The 19,765-nt window shown below is 34.4% G+C and overlaps 2 protein-coding genes across 3 annotated transcripts in view; both read right to left on the bottom strand.

The window, feature by feature from the left end:
* The window catches only part of LOC141388256 (adenylate cyclase type 2-like), a 517,012-nt gene that overhangs the window by 491,356 nt on the left and 5,891 nt on the right, over window positions 1-19,765 (bottom strand). The gene's annotated exons all lie outside the window — the stretch shown is intronic.
* LOC141388258 (adenylate cyclase type 2-like) overlaps window positions 1-19,765 on the bottom strand; it is a 209,685-nt gene that overhangs the window by 184,048 nt on the left and 5,872 nt on the right. Inside the window, exon 2 of the mRNA XM_073958297.1 lies at window positions 18,695-18,880. The gene's annotated coding sequence lies outside the window, so the exon portion shown is untranslated. The remainder of the gene's footprint in view (window positions 1-18,694; window positions 18,881-19,765) is intronic.

Below are 19,765 nucleotides of genomic sequence, written 5' to 3'. Positions count from 1 at the left end.
CTGAATAGAGGTTTCCATAGGAAATCTTCAATTCAGCCTGGCTGAATAGAGGTTTCCATAGGAAATCTTCAATTCAGCCTGGCTGAATAGAGGTTTCCATAGGAAATCTTCAATTCAGCCTGGCTGAATAGAGGTTTCCATAGGAAATCTTCAATTCAGCCTGGCTGAATAGAGGTTTCCATAGGAAATCTTCAATTCAGCCTGGCTGAATAGAGGTTTCCATAGGAAATCTTCAATTCAGCCTGGCTGAATAGAGGTTTCCATAGGAAATCTTCAATTCAGCCTGGCTGAATAGAGGTTTCCATAGGAAATCTTCAATTCAGCCTGGCTGAATAGAGATTTCCATAGGAAATCTTCAATTCAGCCTGGCTGAATAGAGATTTCCATAGGAAATCTTAAATTCAGCCTGGCTGAATAGAGATTTCCATAGGAAATCTTCAATTCAGCCTGGCTGAATAGAGATTTCCATAGGAAATCTTCAATTCAGCCTGGCTGAATAGAGATTTCCATAGGAAATCTTCAATTCAGCCTGGCTGAATAGAGATTTCCATAGGAAATCTTCAATTCAGCCTGGCTGAATAGAGATTTCCATAGGAAATCTTCAATTCAGCCTGGCTGAATAGAGATTTCCATAGGAAATCTTCAATTCAGCCTGGCTGAATAGAGATTTCCATAGGAAATCTTCAATTCAGCCTGGCTGAATAGAGATTTCCATAGGAAATCTTCAATTCAGCCTGGCTGAATAGAGATTTCCATAGGAAATCTTCAATTCAGCCTGGCTGAATAGAGATTTCCATAGGAAATCTTCAATTCAGCCTGGCTGAATAGAGATTTCCATAGGAAATCTTCAATTCAGCCTGGCTGAATAGAGATTTCCATAGGAAATCTTCAATTCAGCCTGGCTGAATAGAGATTTCCATAGGAAATCTTCAATTCAGCCTGGCTGAATAGAGATTTCCATAGGAAATCTTCAATTCAGCCTGGCTGAATAGAGATTTCCATAGGAAATCTTCAATTCAGCCTGGCTGAATAGAGATTTCCATAGGAAATCTTCAATTCAGCCTGGCTGAATAGAGATTTCCATAGGAAATCTTCAATTCAGCCTGGCTGAATAGAGATTTCCATAGGAAATCTTCAATTCAGCCTGGCTGAATAGAGATTTCCATAGGAAATCTTCAATTCAGCCTGGCTGAATAGAGATTTCCATAGGAAATCTTCAATTCAGCCTGGCTGAATAGAGATTTCCATAGGAAATCTTCAATTCAGCCTGGCTGAATAGAGATTTCCATAGGAAATCTTCAATTCAGCCCGGCTGAATAGAGATTTCCATAGGAAATCTTCAATTCAGCCCGGCTGAATAGAGATTTCCATAGGAAATCTTCAATTCAGCCCGGCTGAATAGAGGTTTCCATAGGAAATCATCAATTCAGCCTGGCTGAACAGAGGTTTCCATACGAAATCTTCAATTTAGCCTGGCTAAATAGAGGTTTCCATAGGAAATCTTCAATTCAGCCTGGCTGAATAGAGGTTTTCCATAGGAAATCTTCAATTCAGCCTGGTTGAATAGTGGCTTTCCATAGGAAATCTTCAATTCAGCCTGGCTGAATAGAGTTTTCCATAGGAAATCTTCAATTCAGCCTGACTGAATAGAGTTTTCCATAGGAAATCTTCAATTCAGCCTGGCTGAATAGAGTTTTCCATAGGAAATCTTCAATTCAGCCTGGCTGAATAGAGTTTTCCATAGGAAATCTTCAATTCAGCCTGGCTGAATAGAGTTTTCCATAGGAAATCTTCAATTCAGCCTGGCTGAATAGAGTTTTCCATAGGAAATCTTCAATTCAGCCTGGCTGAATAGAGTTTTCCATAGGAAATCTTCAATTCAGCCTGGCTGAATAGAGTTTTCTATAGGAAATCTTCAATTTGCTATTCAGCCTGCTGAAATTCTTGTAAGACAACTAATGACACTTTTTACGTAGCCCTGCTTGTGTGTTTCTATTCTGTTCTACTTTTCGTCGTCCACTTCTAATAATAAATATTGTGTAGTACTTATTAATAACTAGGGGACCCGGCGAACTTCGTCTCGCAGTTTGTTAGGTACAGAACTTGATGGCTTTGATTCAAACCTATAATACTATTATTCCTATCACCTTGTTCAGTGGCAAATATTTCTTTGTTTTGAACTGTTTATGATGATCTTTGAAGCAGTTGCACATTAGATAATTGTACGTTTGACAATTGTCAGTTTGACGAAGAGATAAGGTGCTGAGAGGCAAAGTGTTTCTGTTTTCTTCGACTCTCTCCTATAAAGTGACAATAGCTGCGAGAAAATTAGCAACTGTAAATCGGGACAAAGATATATTTTTTTTAAGCAAATAACACATTTTGCGATTTAAATAAAAATATTCGGTAGCATAGTTGGTTGAAGCAAAATAATATCATAACGCCCCTATTCCTTTCATAATCGATGGTTTTCTACAATTCTTGTTTTCACCACTGAACACGATATTTCACTCAAGTGATTAAACTCGTAGGAAGGAATGCGATCGTAGGAATTTGAATTTAATGATGAATATAGTGCTTATTTAAATTTGCGTTTTAATCAATTAATCTATTTTTTCTGACTTCTCTGTTTAAAGTGATCTCCCGAATTCTGCTTGCATTGCTTGTTAGAAGAGCTATTCTATTAGTTGCCGTTCTCTGTGTGTTTCGGATGCTTGAAGTCTTGTCACACTAACACGTGACTGTTGTCGATTACTTGGTCACCCTATATTTAATTTCGACGTAACCAACATAGTCAAATTAATATCACAAACTTATTAACGTTTAATAAGTATTTACCTACTTATGTCGCCCGATAAAGAATATTTGTCAGATAATATGACCAAAAAATCTCCAGTACCTCCGATTTCTTGTTTTTTTTTCTTTCTAATTTTGAATATCATCCTTTTCGATGTACATACATACAGTGCCAGTGTACATATGTATGTATTTGGTCATTTGTAATTGCCTTCCAGCTCTGCGGGAACTAAACTGATTGAATTCATACACCTTTTCAGTGCGGATATCATTTTTAGTATCATGACAGGATCTGAACAGTACATATCTGGAACAGCGTAAATTTTATACCGCATAAATCGGAAGTTGATCTTTCGAAGATGTTTATACTTACAATTTAAAAGTATACATATATGCCACAACCTCACTTCCAATGAAATTACCTCGGAGCTCTTGATTTTTCAAATAACCCACCAATTTTGTGGATTTGTACTTTTTTCCTCAAAACTGTGGAAACCATTTTCGGCGTTATCACCTTCATCTTTTCAATCGGCACCTGACTGAAACCACCACTAATCTTTACAAACTCTAAACTAAGCCCTCTCCTTTTAACCATTTTTCGCTGTTAATATCCTAAAAAGACGCTTGAAAATAAATTTGATTTGATTGTGAATAAAAAATTCTATACAACTTTCAAAAATTAACAAAACAGAGGCGTGCAATGGACCCTCACAGTTGGTGCATATACAATTTTCGCCAAAAACTGTCCAAATAAGTGTCAAGGTATACTCCAAACGCGAATCTCGATAGAAATTTGTGGAAAAATTGACTTTCATGAAAAATTATTTTTGCAAATTTTTCGCAAATTTTCGCGATTTTTTAAGGTTTTATCCTTTTCTGCCATGAGACCATTCCGAATTGGTGCGAATTGTCAAAATCTGTTCAGCCGTTCTTTAGTTATAAGCGTAGTAACTAACATCATCCTTTTTTATATATATAGATTATGTATTTGAATACCATGTGGGGCTGGCTGTGAGTCATTGTTTTTTCTCTGTAAACGTATGTTTTGTACTATTGGGGGTTGTTTGGCATGAGTGCAAGATGTAATTGAAATATTGTAGCAATTATTCAATTTTTTGATTTGTCCAAATACAATGTACGGTAATTTATGTTTGCTGAATTATGTGTCAAGGAGAAATCTTTAATGCAGTTTAGCTAAATCAGGTTTTCATTGGTCAAACTTCAAGTCAGCTTAGCTGAATTGGGTTTTCTTTAGAAAAACTTCAATTCAGCTTGGCTGAATTAGGTTTTTGTTACCAAAACTTCAATTCAGTTTAGCTGAATTCAGTTTTCTTTAGGGAAACTTCATTCTAGCTTAGCTGAATTACCTTTTTTCTATAAAATCATCAATTCAGCTAAGCTGAATTAAGTTTTCTTGTGAAAAATGTTCAGCTGAATTAATTTTTCGCCAAGTGTTTTATCTCTGCAAGACAATAATTCCTTACGAATATCGATTTCTACATTGATTTCACGAAAATTTGATAATTAATTTTTATATTAATCATTTGTGATAATTTCAATTGAGTTTCTACACTTTTCGATTATGTTTTTCAATATCGATTTATTTTGTAGACATTTTACATTACATGATTGTCTGTATATATGTATGTTTGTGTGCGCAGTATGACGAACAGGGGTTTGCTTAATTAATTTTCATATTGAATTTAATAAGCTTGAAATGGTTTTGTATATGTTTCTGCATTCACGTTCTTGCCATGCATTCATGCAGCCAATAAATGTCAAAATTAATTATTAATTATACAAGAAAATAAAAGAAAAAATACAGAGAGATAATGAAAGAAGTGTGACAATATAAAACAACAACAAAAACACTGTGAATATAAAATATATATTTTTCTTAATTTATAAAAGGTGCGAAAATACAAAAACTGGTCGGAATGGACAGAAATTCAGCTAGGCTAAATTGAAGATTTTCTAAGAAATCTTTATTCAGGTAGGCTGAATTGAAGATTTGTCACGGAAAACCTTATTCATCCAGGCTGAATTGCAGTTTCCGTATAGAAACCCTTATTCAGCAAAGCTAAATTGAAGTTTTCCTATGGAAACCCTTATTCAGCCAGGCTGAATTGAAGATTTCCTATGGAATCCCTTATTCAGCCAGGCTGAATTGAAGATTTCCTATGGAAAACTCTATTCAGCCAGGCTGAATTGAAGATTTCCTATGGAAATCTCTATTCAGCCAGGCTGAATTGAAGATTTCCTATGGAAATCTCTATTCAGCCAGGCTGAATTGAAGATTTCCTATGGAAATCTCTATTCAGCCAGGCTGAATTGAAGATTTCCTATGGAAATCTCTATTCAGCCAGGGTGAATTGAAGATTTCCTATGGAAATCTCTATTCAGCCAGGGTGAATTGAAGATTTCCTATGGAAATCTCTATTCAGCCAGGCTGAATTGAAGATTTCCTATGGAAATCTCTATTCAGCCAGGCTGAATTGAAGATTTCCTATGGAAATCTCTATTCAGCCAGGCTGAATTGAAGATTTCCTATGGAAATCTCTATTCAGCCAGGCTGAATTGAAGATTTCCTATGGAAATCTCTATTCAGCCAGGCTGAATTGAAGATTTCCTATGGAAATCTCTATTCAGCCAGGCTGAATTGAAGATTTCCTATGGAAATCTCTATTCAGCCAGGCTGAATTGAAGATTTCCTATGGAAATCTCTATTCAGCCAGGCTGAATTGAAGATTTCCTATGGAAATCTCTATTCAGCTAGGCTGAATTGAAGATTTCCATAGGAAATCTCTATTCAGCTAGGCTGAATTGAAGATTTCCATAGGAAATCTCTATTCAGCTAGGCTGAATTGAAGATTTCCATAGGAAATCTCTGTTCAGCCAGGCTGAATTGAAGATTTCCTATGGAAATCTCTATTCAGCCAGGCTGAATTGAAGATTTCCTATGGAAATCTCTATTCAGCCAGGCTGAATTGAAGATTTCCTATGGAAATCTCTATTCAGCCAGGCTGAATTGAAGATTTCCTATGGAAATCTCTATTCAGCCAGGCTGAATTGAAGATTTCCTATGGAAATCTCTATTCAGCCAGGCTGAATTGAAGATGTTCTATGGAAATCTCTATTCAGCCAGGCTGAATTGAAGATTTCCTATGGAAACCTCTATTCAGCCAGGCTGAATTGAAGATTTCCTATGGAAATCTCTATTCAGCCAGGCTGAATTGAAGATGTTCTATGGAAATCTCTATTCAGCCAGGCTGAATTGAAGATTTCCTATGGAAACCTCTATTCAGCCAGGCTGAATTGAAGATTTCCTAAGGAAACCTCTATTCAGCCAGGCTGATATGAAGATTTCCTATGGAAACCTCTATTCAGCCAGGCTGAATTGAAGATTTCCTATGGAATCCTCTATTCAGCCAGGCTGAATTGAAGATTTCCTATGGAAACCTCTATTCAGCCAGGCTGAATTGAAGTTTTCCTATGGAAACCCTTATTCAGCCAGGCTGAATTGAAGTTTTCCTATGGAAACCCTTATTCAGCCAGGCTGAATTGAAGTTTTCCTATGGAAACCCTTATTCAGCCAGGCTGAATTGAAGTTTTCCTATGGAAACCCTTATTCAGCCAGGCTGAATTGAAGTTTTCCTATGGAAACCCTTATTCAGCCAGGCTGAATTGAAGATTTCCTATGGAAATCCTTATTCAGCCAGGCTGAATTGAAGTTTTCTTATGGAAACGTCTACTCAGCCGGTCTGAATTAAAGATTTCCTATGGAAATCTCTATTCAGCCAGGCTGAATTGAAGATTTCCTATGGAAATCTCTATTCAGCCAGGCTAAATTGAAGATTTCCGATGGAAATCTCTATTCAGCCAGGCTGAATTGAAGATTTCCTATGGATATCTCTATTCAGCCAGGCTGAATTGAAGATTTCCTATGGATATCTCTATTCAGCCAGGCTGAATTGAAGATTTCCTAGGGAAATCTCTATTCAGCAAGGCTGAATTGAAGATTTCCTAGGGAAATCTCTATTCAGCCAGGCTGAATTGAAGATTTCCTAGGGAAATCTCTATTCAGCCAGGCTGAATTGAAGATTTCCTAGGGAAATCTCTATTCAGCCAGGCTGAATTGAAGATTTCCTATGGAAATCTCTATTCAGCCAGGCTGAATTGAAGATTTCCTATGGAAATCTCTATTCAGCCAGGCTGAATTGAAGATTTCCTATGGATATCTCTATTCAGCCAGGCTGAATTGAAGATTTCCTAGGGAAATCTCTATTCAGCAAGGCTGAATTGAAGATTTCCTATGGAAATCTCTATTCAGCCAGGCTGAATTGAAGATTTCCTATGGATATCTCTATTCAGCCAGGCTGAATTGAAGATTTCCTATGGATATCTCTATTCAGCCAGGCTGAATTGAAGATTTCCTAGGGAAATCTCTATTCAGCCAGGCTGAATTGAAGATTTCCTATGGAAATCTCTATTCAGCCAGGCTAAATTGAAGATTTCCGATGGAAATCTCTATTCAGCCAGGCTGAATTGAAGATTTCCTATGGATATCTCTATTCAGCCAGGCTGAATTGAAGATTTCCTATGGATATCTCTATTCAGCCAGGCTGAATTGAAGATTTCCTAGGGAAATCTCTATTCAGCAAGGCTGAATTGAAGATTTCCTATGGAAATCTCTATTCAGCCAGGCTGAATTGAAGATTTCCTATGGAAATCTCTATTCAGCCAGGCTGAATTGAAGATTTCCTATGGAAATCTCTATTCAGCCAGGCTGAATTGAAGATTTCCTATGGAAATCTCTATTCAGCCAGGCTGAATTGAAGATTTCCTATGGAAATCTCTATTCAGCCAGGCTGAATTGAAGATTTCCTATGGAAATCTCTATTCAGCCAGGGTGAATTGAAGATTTCCTATGGAAATCTCTATTCAGCCAGGGTGAATTGAAGATTTCCTATGGAAATCTCTATTCAGCCAGGCTGAATTGAAGATTTCCTATGGAAATCTCTATTCAGCCAGGCTGAATTGAAGATTTCCTATGGAAATCTCTATTCAGCCAGGCTGAATTGAAGATTTCCTATGGAAATCTCTATTCAGCCAGGCTGAATTGAAGATTTCCTATGGAAACCTCTATTCAGCCAGGCTGAATTGAAGATTTCCATAGGAAATCTCTATTCAGCTAGGCTGAATTGAAGATTTCCATAGGAAATCTCTATTCAGCTAGGCTGAATTGAAGATTTCCATAGGAAATCTCTATTCAGCTAGGCTGAATTGAAGATTTCCATAGGAAATCTCTATTCAGCTAGGCTGAATTGAAGATTTCCATAGGAAATCTCTATTCAGCTAGGCTGAATTGAAGATTTCCATAGGAAATCTCTATTCAGCTAGGCTGAATTGAAGATTTCCATAGGAAATCTCTGTTCAGCCAGGCTGAATTGAAGATTTCCTATGGAAATCTCTATTCAGCCAGGCTGAATTGAAGATTTCCTATGGAAATCTCTATTCAGCCAGGCTGAATTGAAGATTTCCTATGGAAATCTCTATTCAGCCAGGCTGAATTGAAGATTTCCTATGGAAATCTCTATTCAGCCAGGCTGAATTGAAGATGTTCTATGGAAATCTCTATTCAGCCAGGCTGAATTGAAGATTTCCTATGGAAACCTCTATTCAGCCAGGCTGAATTGAAGATTTCCTATGGAAATCTCTATTCAGCCAGGCTGAATTGAAGATGTTCTATGGAAATCTCTATTCAGCCAGGCTGAATTGAAGATTTCCTATGGAAACCTCTATTCAGCCAGGCTGAATTGAAGATTTCCTAAGGAAACCTCTATTCAGCCAGGCTGATATGAAGATTTCCTATGGAAACCTCTATTCAGCCAGGCTGAATTGAAGATTTCCTATGGAATCCTCTATTCAGCCAGGCTGAATTGAAGATTTCCTATGGAAACCTCTATTCAGCCAGGCTGAATTGAAGTTTTCCTATGGAAACCCTTATTCAGCCAGGCTGAATTGAAGTTTTCCTATGGAAACCCTTATTCAGCCAGGCTGAATTGAAGTTTTCCTATGGAAACCCTTATTCAGCCAGGCTGAATTGAAGTTTTCCTATGGAAACCCTTATTCAGCCAGGCTGAATTGAAGTTTTCCTATGGAAACCCTTATTCAGCCAGGCTGAATTGAAGATTTCCTATGGAAATCCTTATTCAGCCAGGCTGAATTGAAGTTTTCTTATGGAAACGTCTACTCAGCCGGTCTGAATTAAAGATTTCCTATGGAAATCTCTATTCAGCCAGGCTGAATTGAAGATTTCCTATGGAAATCTCTATTCAGCCAGGCTAAATTGAAGATTTCCGATGGAAATCTCTATTCAGCCAGGCTGAATTGAAGATTTCCTATGGATATCTCTATTCAGCCAGGCTGAATTGAAGATTTCCTATGGATATCTCTATTCAGCCAGGCTGAATTGAAGATTTCCTAGGGAAATCTCTATTCAGCAAGGCTGAATTGAAGATTTCCTAGGGAAATCTCTATTCAGCCAGGCTGAATTGAAGATTTCCTAGGGAAATCTCTATTCAGCCAGGCTGAATTGAAGATTTCCTAGGGAAATCTCTATTTAGCCAGGCTGAATTGAAGATTTCCTATGGAAATGAGCACGTTCTATGGAAATCTGTATTCAGCATGGGTGAATTGAAGATTTTTAACTTAAATGTTTGCATTTATTGCTCTGTAAACCTTCTCCCTTTGTATGGCGCTCACTCTGTACTCTGATTTCTGCTCCCTTAGAATGTGACCCACATATTGAAATGTAAAAACCCACGCATACATGCCGTTAGCGGCGGCATGCATGCGTTTTTCTTATTTGAATTTCAAATATTTCTGCGTGTTTGATAATAATAGCAACAACAAAAACAACAACAAATTCCATAAAAATGCGAGTGCCTTAAAAATAAATTGGGTTGGTGGCCAAGGGGTGTGCTTTTTCGAGGGAGATTTCGTAAAATTTTATTTGTTTTCCTACCTAATTTTTTGGTTAAGTCGGAGTCAAGGAAATTAACAACAACACTAAAGTGGAAATTATTTTAATGAAATTTTCTTTTTTGTTTTGACATTTCGTGTTTCGCCACACGCCGTTAACATTGAAATTTATGGTAGGGGGGAAATAAAATGCGGATTTTTGGGTGGTAGCTTTGAAGATAGGGATGGAAAAATAGTTTTTGTTTTGGTAGCCAGGTTTCGGCCATAATGAAGTCGTTCGAAGAAAGAAGTAAATGAAGGGGAAGGGGTAGATTAGTTTCTATGGAAAGGCCAATGGTTATTATAGGAGTCATATTTAGAAGGTAATTTGTCCGAAGAAGGCCTAAAGGTCTTATGTATTTCCAAGATCCATAGAAACTTCTCTATATAAAGCAGGTATAGGGAAGGTATGTGACCTACAGAAGGTCTGTGTAATGTCTCTTCTCTACCAGACACCTGCTGAGGCATATTCCACTTGCCAAGTTGTTGTGTGAATTTTCAAGACAAGAAGACCATCATCATCAGCCTCGTTGACTTTGTTTTACTTTGTAGGTGCCACCATTCCATAAATGTTTTAGTTGTTGTTGAGGTTTATTTCATTTTGCAACACTTAAAGAAATGGTGTTAATTATATTTTGCCATTTAACAGCCATAAAAAACAAAAACAACAACGTCATTGGTTTGCCCCTAATAGGCTCTGGGTAGGGGTATTAAACAATGATATTAATATCATTTTTTTGAGAACTCTGAAACTAGGTTAGCTATATGAAAACAAATTTATGAAAATTTAGAGCACGGAATTTCCTCTTTGAATATCACGTCATTACATAAAGCCAGAATGAGCATGTCAGAAGTTATGGCATTTGGAACGCAAGTGTTGAAAAATTTTACCAACATTTTTACAGTGGGTTACTTTAGTTGGCCGATTTCGCTGGTACTTCTGAAGATATATCAATATAATTAAAAAGGAACTTAAAGACTTGGCTCTCTTCTTTCAAAATCATGCATTTTTGTCTTGCAAGGTCAATTATGTCAAAAATTATGGCCTTTAGAAAATAAATATTAAAAAAAAATGTTAAAAAATTTCTATAGTTTTAGTAATTGTTTTTTTGGCGAATATCTTCGGTATTTCGGAAGGTGGATCAATGAAATTTAAGAGAAATTTTAAGGTTAGGCTTTCTTCTTTCAAAATCATGTCTATAGTGGGTTACTTAATTATTTGACCGATATCTCTGATATTTTTGAAGATGGATCAATAAGATTGAAGCAAAACTTAAAGACATGGCTCCGTTCTTTCAAAATCATGCAATTTTATCCAGCTGTACCAATTATATCAAAAGTTATGGTCCTTAGATCACAATTATTGAAAAATGTTAACAACATTCCTATAGTGGCTTACTTGTTTATTTGACGTACATCTTCCGTATTTTGGAAGGTGGATCAATGAAATTTAAGAGAAATTTTAAGGTTAGGCTTTCTTCTTTCAATATTATGAGATTTTATCCAGCTCCACCCATTATGTCAAATGTTATTGCCCTTAGATCACAAATATTGAAAAGTGTTAATAACATTTCTATAGTGGATTACTTATTAATTTGACCGATATTTCTGGTACTTCTGCAGATAAATCAATGAAATTGAGAAAGAACTTAAAGACTAGGCTTTCTTCTTTTAAAATCATGCAATTTTATTCAACTAGACCCATTTTTTCAAAAGTTATATTCCTTAGAACACAAATAGTATTAACTGTTAATAACATTTCTATAGTGAATTATTTGTTTGTTTGACTGATATCTCTGGTACTTCTGAAGATGGATCAATAAAATTGAAAAGAATATTAAAGACTGAGCTTTCTTCTTTCAAAATCATGTGATTTTATTCTGCTACGCCCATTATGTCAAAAGATAAAACCATTAGAACACAAATATTAAAAAATGTTAATAACATATCTATAGTGGCTTACTTATTCATTTGACCGATATCTCTGGTATTTTTGAAGTGGATCAATAAGACTTGGCTCTGTTATTTCAAAATCATGCAATTTTATCCAGCTGGACCTATTACGTCAAAAGTTATGGCTTTTGAATCACAAATATTGAAACATGTTAATAACATTTCTATAGTGGATTACTTTTTTATTTGCCCGATATCTCTGGCACTTCTGAAGATGGATCAATGGAAATGGGAACGATCGTTAAGGCTACGCATTCTTCTTTCAACATCGTGCAACTTTAACCAGCGAGACCCATTATGTGAAAAGTAAAGACCTTTATAACACAAATGTCAAAAATGTTAATAACATGTTTATAGGGTGTTACTTATTTATTTGACCGATATCTTTGGCACTTCTGTAGTTGGATCAATGACATTGAAGAAGAAATTAAAGACTAGCCTGTCTTCTTGCAAAATCGTGCAGATTAATCCAGCTAGACCAATTATGACAAATGTTATGACGCATAGAACAGAAATATTAAAAAATTTTAACAACATTTCTATAGTGGCTTATTTGTTTATTTGACAGACATCTTCGGTATTTCGGAGGGTTGTCAATGAAATTTAAGAGAAATTTTAAGGCTAGGATTTCCTCTTTCAAAATCATGGAATTTTATTAAACTAGATCCATTTTGTCCTTAGAACTCAAATATTAATAAATGTAAATAACATTTCTATAGTGGATTACTAGTTTATTTGACCGATATCTCTGGTACTTCTGAAGATGGATCAATAAAATTGAAAGGAATATTAAAGACTGAGCTTTTTTCTTTCAAAAGCATGTGATTTTATTCTGCTACACCCATTATGTCAAATGTTAAGACCATTAAAAAACAAATATTAAAAATGTTACTAACATATCTATAGTGGGTTACTTAATTATTGGACCGATATCTCTTGTATTTTTGAAGATGGAGCAATAAGACTGAGGGGAAACTTAAAGACTTGGCTCCGTTCTTTCAAAACCATGCAATTTTATCCAGCTAGACCCAATATGTCAAATGTAATGACCTTTATAACACAAACATTGAAAAATGTTAATAACATATCTATAGTGGGTTATTTACATATTTGGCCTATATCTCTGGTACTTCTAAAGATGGATCAATGACATTGAAAAATAATTTAAAGACTAGATTTTTTTCTTGCAAAATCATGAAATTTCATCTAGCTAGACCCATTGTGTCAAATGTTATGGCCATTAGAACACAAATATTAAAAATGTTAACAACATTTATATAGCGGGTCACTTATTCATTTGACCGTTGTCTAGGGTATTTGCAAAGATAACCCAATTCGAGTCGAACAAAAGCTTAAAGGCTAGACTTTTTTCTTTCAAAATCATGTACTTTTATTTAAATAGTCCCTCTATCTCAGAAGTTATGGTCTTTAGAAGAAAATAACAGAAAAATATTAACAATCGTCCAACATTGGCATACTTTTATATTTTTCCAATAACTCTGGTACTTTTGTAGACAGATCGACGTTATTAACAACAAGTTCGAAAATGAGACCTTCTTCTTTCAACATCATACAATTTCTTCTAGCTAAACTCATCACGTCAAAAGTTATGATCATTAGAAAACAATAATTACAAATATCAACAAATATTTAATAATTGTGCAGTTTTGTATTTGACCAATAACTCGGTTACTGTTGAAGATACCGCAATATTATTCAAAGCAAATTCGAAGACAAGACTTCCTTCTTTTTAAATCGTGCAACTGCATCAAGATAGGTCAATAAAATCACAAGTTATGGCCTTTAGAATATAATTATGAGACATTTAAAGAAACTTTTAAAATTAGTTCAATTGTGTATTTTTCCGATATCTCCTATAGTTTGCAGACGACATCTGAGTATCTTTTTAGAAATCCACAGATGAGATACTTTTCTTTAAAAATCATTCTATTTTTTTTTTTAAGAAAGACCGATTATCTTAGACGTTATGGTCTGTAGAATTGGACTACGGACAAATTGAAGTAAATTTAAATTTAAAGAATCCCTCGATTTTACCGATATCTCTGGAATTTTGTGAAATCAAAATTATCTCTTAAAATCAAGTTTTTTCAGCAAAATAGAGCAATTGTTATAACACAAAGATCGGAACATATTTGAAAAAATATATACAAAATGTCACTTGTATTTTTGTCGATATTTCCAATATTTTTAAAGTAACTTTATGGAAATCCACAGATGAAAAACCCTTCTTTCAAAATCAATTTATTTTTTATTTTAAAAATGGCCGGTTACTTTAGAAGTTATGGGCTCTAGAAATGAATTACGAAAAAGCTCAAACAAAAAATTTAAAGTTTCCCAAAATATTACCAATATCTCTAAAATGCTGTGAGGTATATCAAAGTTGTTTGACAGAAGGTCACATAAGAGTTATTCTTCTTTACCCAGCAAAATGTTCGATGCCAAAGATGCTATTCAAGAATGGGTGCAAGTGAAATGGAATGTCATTTTTTCAGCATCTTCACTCATTCTTTTTACAAGAGCGTGACCCCCAAAAGATGCAATTCATTTTCAGATCCTAAGAATGACATCTTCGCTAATTCGGTGGAATGTCATCTTCAACAATTCTTTGGCATGGCATCTATACCAATCCTTTGGCATGCCATCTTAACCAATTCCCAAGAATAGCATTTTCACTAACCTTTGGCATGTAATTTTCACGTCTTGTTCGGAAAATGGAAAATGCTGTATTAAAAAATTATTTTCATTTTTTTATTTTATTAATTCAAAGGAATTAATGAAATAACTATAATTTATTTATCATCATAAAGTTTACATCTATAATTGCAGTTTGTTCTCGTTGTTGTAACAGTAGTTAATATGTTTGTATTCTCATTTTTCTGCTTAATCTGACTCTGGGTCTATCAGTCGCAAGAATGTGGCTATTTCGCTATTTATATGGTTTGTAACCACAAATCTGCAAACTTAAGTTTCTTAACAGGATTGGTAGCGCAATTGAAAAGGAGCAGTGTCTCGTGGGTGCCTGTGCTGTATGCTGGGCAGATGTTTTCTACGGTGTCATCAGTACTTGCCCCAAAACTACTCTGGTTTGTCCTGACAGCTGGCGCTTCTCAGCTGCGATAGATGGTGGATGTTCTCCAAGGACCGCATTCACACCATAACTGTTTACTGCATCTGAGATTGCATTCGTGTGAATGCTACTTAAACCTGGTTGAAAGGCTTGTTGATCTACACTTACACTTCTCTTTCTCGATTATGAAGACTCCCTGGCTGTCTGGGTCTGTGGTCTGAATTCTGCTATCATCGACCATGACATTCAACTCTATTGTTCCCAACTCTGCCGCCCAGGTAGTGAACAGAGTGGCCGTAGATTTATTGGCTGGTATTTGCATATTCCTCGCGTGGAAAACAATGGTAAGATCAGACAAAAAGGAGTTCAGTCTTTCACAAATGTCGTCAGGGAAGGCACCTGATGCCAAGATAGTACAATCATTCGCATACGTTACGATGTCAATGCCGTCTGCAGCGTTTGGAATTCAGAAGAGAGTTTTTTTTCACTCTACGGGTCTTGGACTTCTTGATCCTAAATTCTACGTACTACTGTCGTCCGCACTTATAATTTATTATCCAACGTTTCAAACTTGGACGGCGCGTAGTCTGCTCGATGACATCAAACAACGAGGGTGCTTGACAATATCAAAGGACTTTGCTAAATCAAGTGTCACTATCACTGTTCTATCGCACGGCTTGCCCTGAGTGAGTCCTCGGCTAATATGGAGATGGCCTTCACCGCAGTTGTTGTGCTGCTTACGGATCCTATGCTATTGATCGGCAACTGGAAAGTTATTTCTGATGCTGGAAGAACTGCCACAAGGGTTTGTTTGTAAGAAATCGGTTTGTAAGATTCACCTTTGCTGGCATCCTTTTCGGGCTTCAGTAGCTGGCCTATTTTCCAGTCTTCGGGAACGATGTGTTTGGCAAGCGACAGGTTGTAAATTTAAGTGAGAAACTTGACTTCCGGCCGTCCCAGCTGTTGCAGTCTAAACACCGCCGCTGCACGCAACAGAGTTTACTTCCTCCGCAACAGGTTTTGATTCATCTTACAAAAGGATTTTACTGCCCATCAGTGCAGTGCAGATTTCGACATTGACTCCAACTGCAGATTACTATTTCGTGAATTTTATTTTACAACGTTTTGGAAATGTTTGTTGTTTTGTAGGGATCTACATATCGACTTGTTGAGCAGGGTTCTCTAGAGCAGGCAAGAAAACTTCTATAATAGGTCTGTTCCTTTACTTTTAAAAATGGTAATTGTTGCAAAAATGGTAAAAGTGGTGAACTGCTCTCATATAAATTGTATGCTTTTAAAAGTATGGAAACAGTTTGCGGGTAAAAACTGGTAACATCAGGCACGTAAAGCAACACGACTAATACCAAAGAGTGCAGTCCGACTCTACTTTTAGCTCAATGATTGGGACTTGCTATCATAATAAATCTTACATTGCTTTGAACGTACATATTTAGATAAATAAAAGAATATATACATGTGTAAAAATAAAAACACAAAATTCATCTCTATTGGATCGATGGAATGGGTTCAAATGCTAAGGAAAAGATCGGATCTATCACGACTTCCTTTGAATTGTTTCAAATGCTGATGAAACGATCGAATCTTTCACGACTTCCTTCGAATGGGTTCAAATGCTAATGAAAAGATCGGATCTTTCACGACTTCATTTGAACTAATGCAAAAGATCCAGTGAAATTATGGCATCTCATGGAACCACTTCCATAAAATTTTGATGGGTTAATAATCGCGTTTTAACACAGATATAGAAAAATATAAAGATAATTTAAAATTTCTGCGAGTTTCATTGACATAATTTTCTAAGTTCAAAGATTAGATGTTCAACACTCAAAAAGGGTAATTTCTTTCAGATAGTCTAAATAAATTGGAAGCTACCGTCCTTTGAACATGATTACAGAAAAAATCAAAAATTGGAAAATTTGTATATTTTTGTATTTTGTCACTATTTCAGAGAGTTGTAAGGGTGCATACGTATAATTTTATTTTAATTCAAAGTTAAGATCTCCTTCTTTCAAAAAAAAAAACATAATTTCACTTTGATGATCCAGCAAAATCTGAAGTTATGGCCCTCAAAAATTGAATACGGAAAATAAACTAAAAATTTGCAAATTTTCGCCATTTTTGTATTTTGCCGATATCTTTGGTAGTTATAAAGGTACGTCCACATAATTTAGCTTGAATTTAAAGCCCAGATGCCCAGAATTTCAAAAATGTCTCATTTTACTTTTATAGTACAACAAAATTTGATGCTATGGTAATAAGAAAATGATTTCAAAAAAAAAAAAAAAACCAAAACTGAAAATTTTTAACATTTTGGTATTTTGCCGATATCTCTGATAGTTGTTAAAGGACATCCACATTTTTTTACATAAATTCATAGATCGGTCATCCAACTTTCCAAAAGATGTCATTTCACGTTGATAGTCCAAATTAGTTGAGTGTTATGGTCCTTAGAATTCGATTACAGAAAATTACTCAAAAATTGGAAAATTTTGGAAATTTTAGTATTTTGCCGATAATTCTGGTAATTGTCAAGATACATCCACATAATTTTTCACGAACTCAAAAACTGGATTTACAGCCTCCCAAACAATGTAATATAACTTTCATAGTCCAATTAAATTGGATATTTTGGTCCTTAGAAAATACCTGAACACAACAAAATATGGACTCAAGCTGAAATAAACACAAAGATGTAAAATTCTGCAGTCCAACAATAAAAAACGCCAACAAAATTGACTGCCGAAAATAAACCAAAAATTAGAAATTTTGGATATTTTTTAATTTTGCGGATATCTCTAGCAGCTGTAACGATACGTCCATATAATTCTATAAGATGTTGAACTTTCCGAACAATGTCATTTCACTTTAACAGTCCAACTAAATTAGAACTCATGTTCCCTAGATGTGGATTATGGAATATAAACTAAAAATTGGAAAATTTGAACATTTTTGTATTTTGCCAATATCTCTGGTAACTGTAAGGGTACGACCATATAATTTTATATGGATTCAATGCTCAGATCCCCATCTTTCCAAAAAAATTAATTTCACTCCAAATAAATTGGAAATTATGGTCCATAGAAATCGATTACAGAAAATAAGGGGAACATTGAAAATTTTACACGATTAGTATTTTGCCGATAACTCTGACAGTTGTTCACATAATTTTATAATAATTCAAAGACCAGGGTCTCAATTCTGTTTCTATGAAAATGTGAAATGAAAACTTTTATAAAGGAAAAAAACTGTCAAATTAAACAATTATAAAGAAAATATTTTTTATTTCAAATTTTCATAGAACAAGAATTCAGCCCAGGTCCCCAACTTTCAAACACCCTTAAATTTACCAATATCTCTAGAATTTTGTATGGGACTTCAACATACTTTCATAGAATGTAAAATATAAGGTATTCTTTTTTCAAGATCAAGTTATATCATCAAAATCGAAAAATTATATCAAAAGTTATGGGCATTATAACACATTGATTGAAAAAATATAAAGATAATTTGAAAATTGAGTCACTTATATATTCTGCCGATATCTCCGATATTTTAAAAGGTAAAAAGTCGTAACTTGTTAGAAATTCAAAGATAAGATAGTCTTCTTCGAAAATCAAACAATTTCCACATAAAATCAACAATTATTTTAGAAGTTATGGTCAATGGAAAATTATTACTGGAAATTTTTACCAAAAAAATCAACATTTTTGCAATTCCAAATTTTAGCAGATTTTTCACTTCTAATTTTATTCTTAATTTTCTTAAATTTAGTACGAACGTTATCTTTAAATAGAAAATTAAATAGCAACTTACCCGAAATATGAAATCCGATGTGACTCCAAATACACCTCCCTTGCTCCAGGATTTCGAATTTAAATTTTTAGCAATTATTTTAATTTTTTCTTTCACATTTATTTTCTTCTTCTTTGAAATGAAAATTCTCACTCACAAACTTGACCGTATTTTTTCACACACACATGTACGCACTTCTATTCTATTCTGTATCAAAAAAGAAATGGAAATTAAAAATAAAATTAATTTTTTATACACTTTTGAGATCATCTAATGAAAAGTAAAGCAAAAATGTCACACGCGTGTTTTGTTGTCATTATTTTTATAATTTTATTTTAGTATTTCTTTTTAAATTTTTTTATACCTTTCGTTTTGAATGTTTCGATTGTGGAGGAGGAGCAGAGTTGATATGGGGTAATATTAATGACAAACGATAGGAAAGCCAAAGAAATTAAAGAAACGTCTTTTATATTTATATTTCAAATAGACAAGCAATATTTTTTGCTAATAATCCCAACAACATTAGCTTCAATATTTAAGAAAAAAATCTCTCATATTTTAAATACATTTTTTTTTTTTGAAATAGAAAATCTTTAAAAATTTCCACGAATTTATAGATAATTTGAAAATATGTTTTAATTTATTTTTCTTATATACAAACATAAATATACATATATGTATGTGTTTATATTTTATGTGGTTTCTGGTTTTTTAATGTGTAAATATTTTGTTTGAAATTTTATGGCTAAATTTTCATAGGAATTTTGGGGCAAAAATTCACAATATGCCCAAACGAAAATTCCTATATCTCTGGTAATTGTTAAGCTACATCCACAAATTTTTACAAGAATTGAAAGAATATATGTTAAACATTTTAAGTTAGAAGGTTTAAGGACCAAGTTTTCAACTTTCGAAAAAAGTTTAATTTTACTCCGATTGTCCATCTAAATTGGAAGTTATGTTCCCTAGAATTCTATTAAATAAATTTTGCCGATATCTCTGACATTTAGTGAGCTACATCAATATACCCTCTCAAAAGTTAACCATATATTACTTTGTTTATATTTATAAAAAATTAATAATCATATTATT

Source organism: Musca autumnalis, unplaced genomic scaffold, assembly GCF_047663935.1.
Source record: "Musca autumnalis isolate F117 unplaced genomic scaffold, ASM4766393v1 scaffold_9, whole genome shotgun sequence".
NCBI classification, from domain to species: domain Eukaryota; kingdom Metazoa; phylum Arthropoda; class Insecta; order Diptera; family Muscidae; genus Musca; species Musca autumnalis.
Note: the sequence above shows the minus strand (reverse complement) of the source record. Positions and strands in the feature narration are given on the sequence as shown.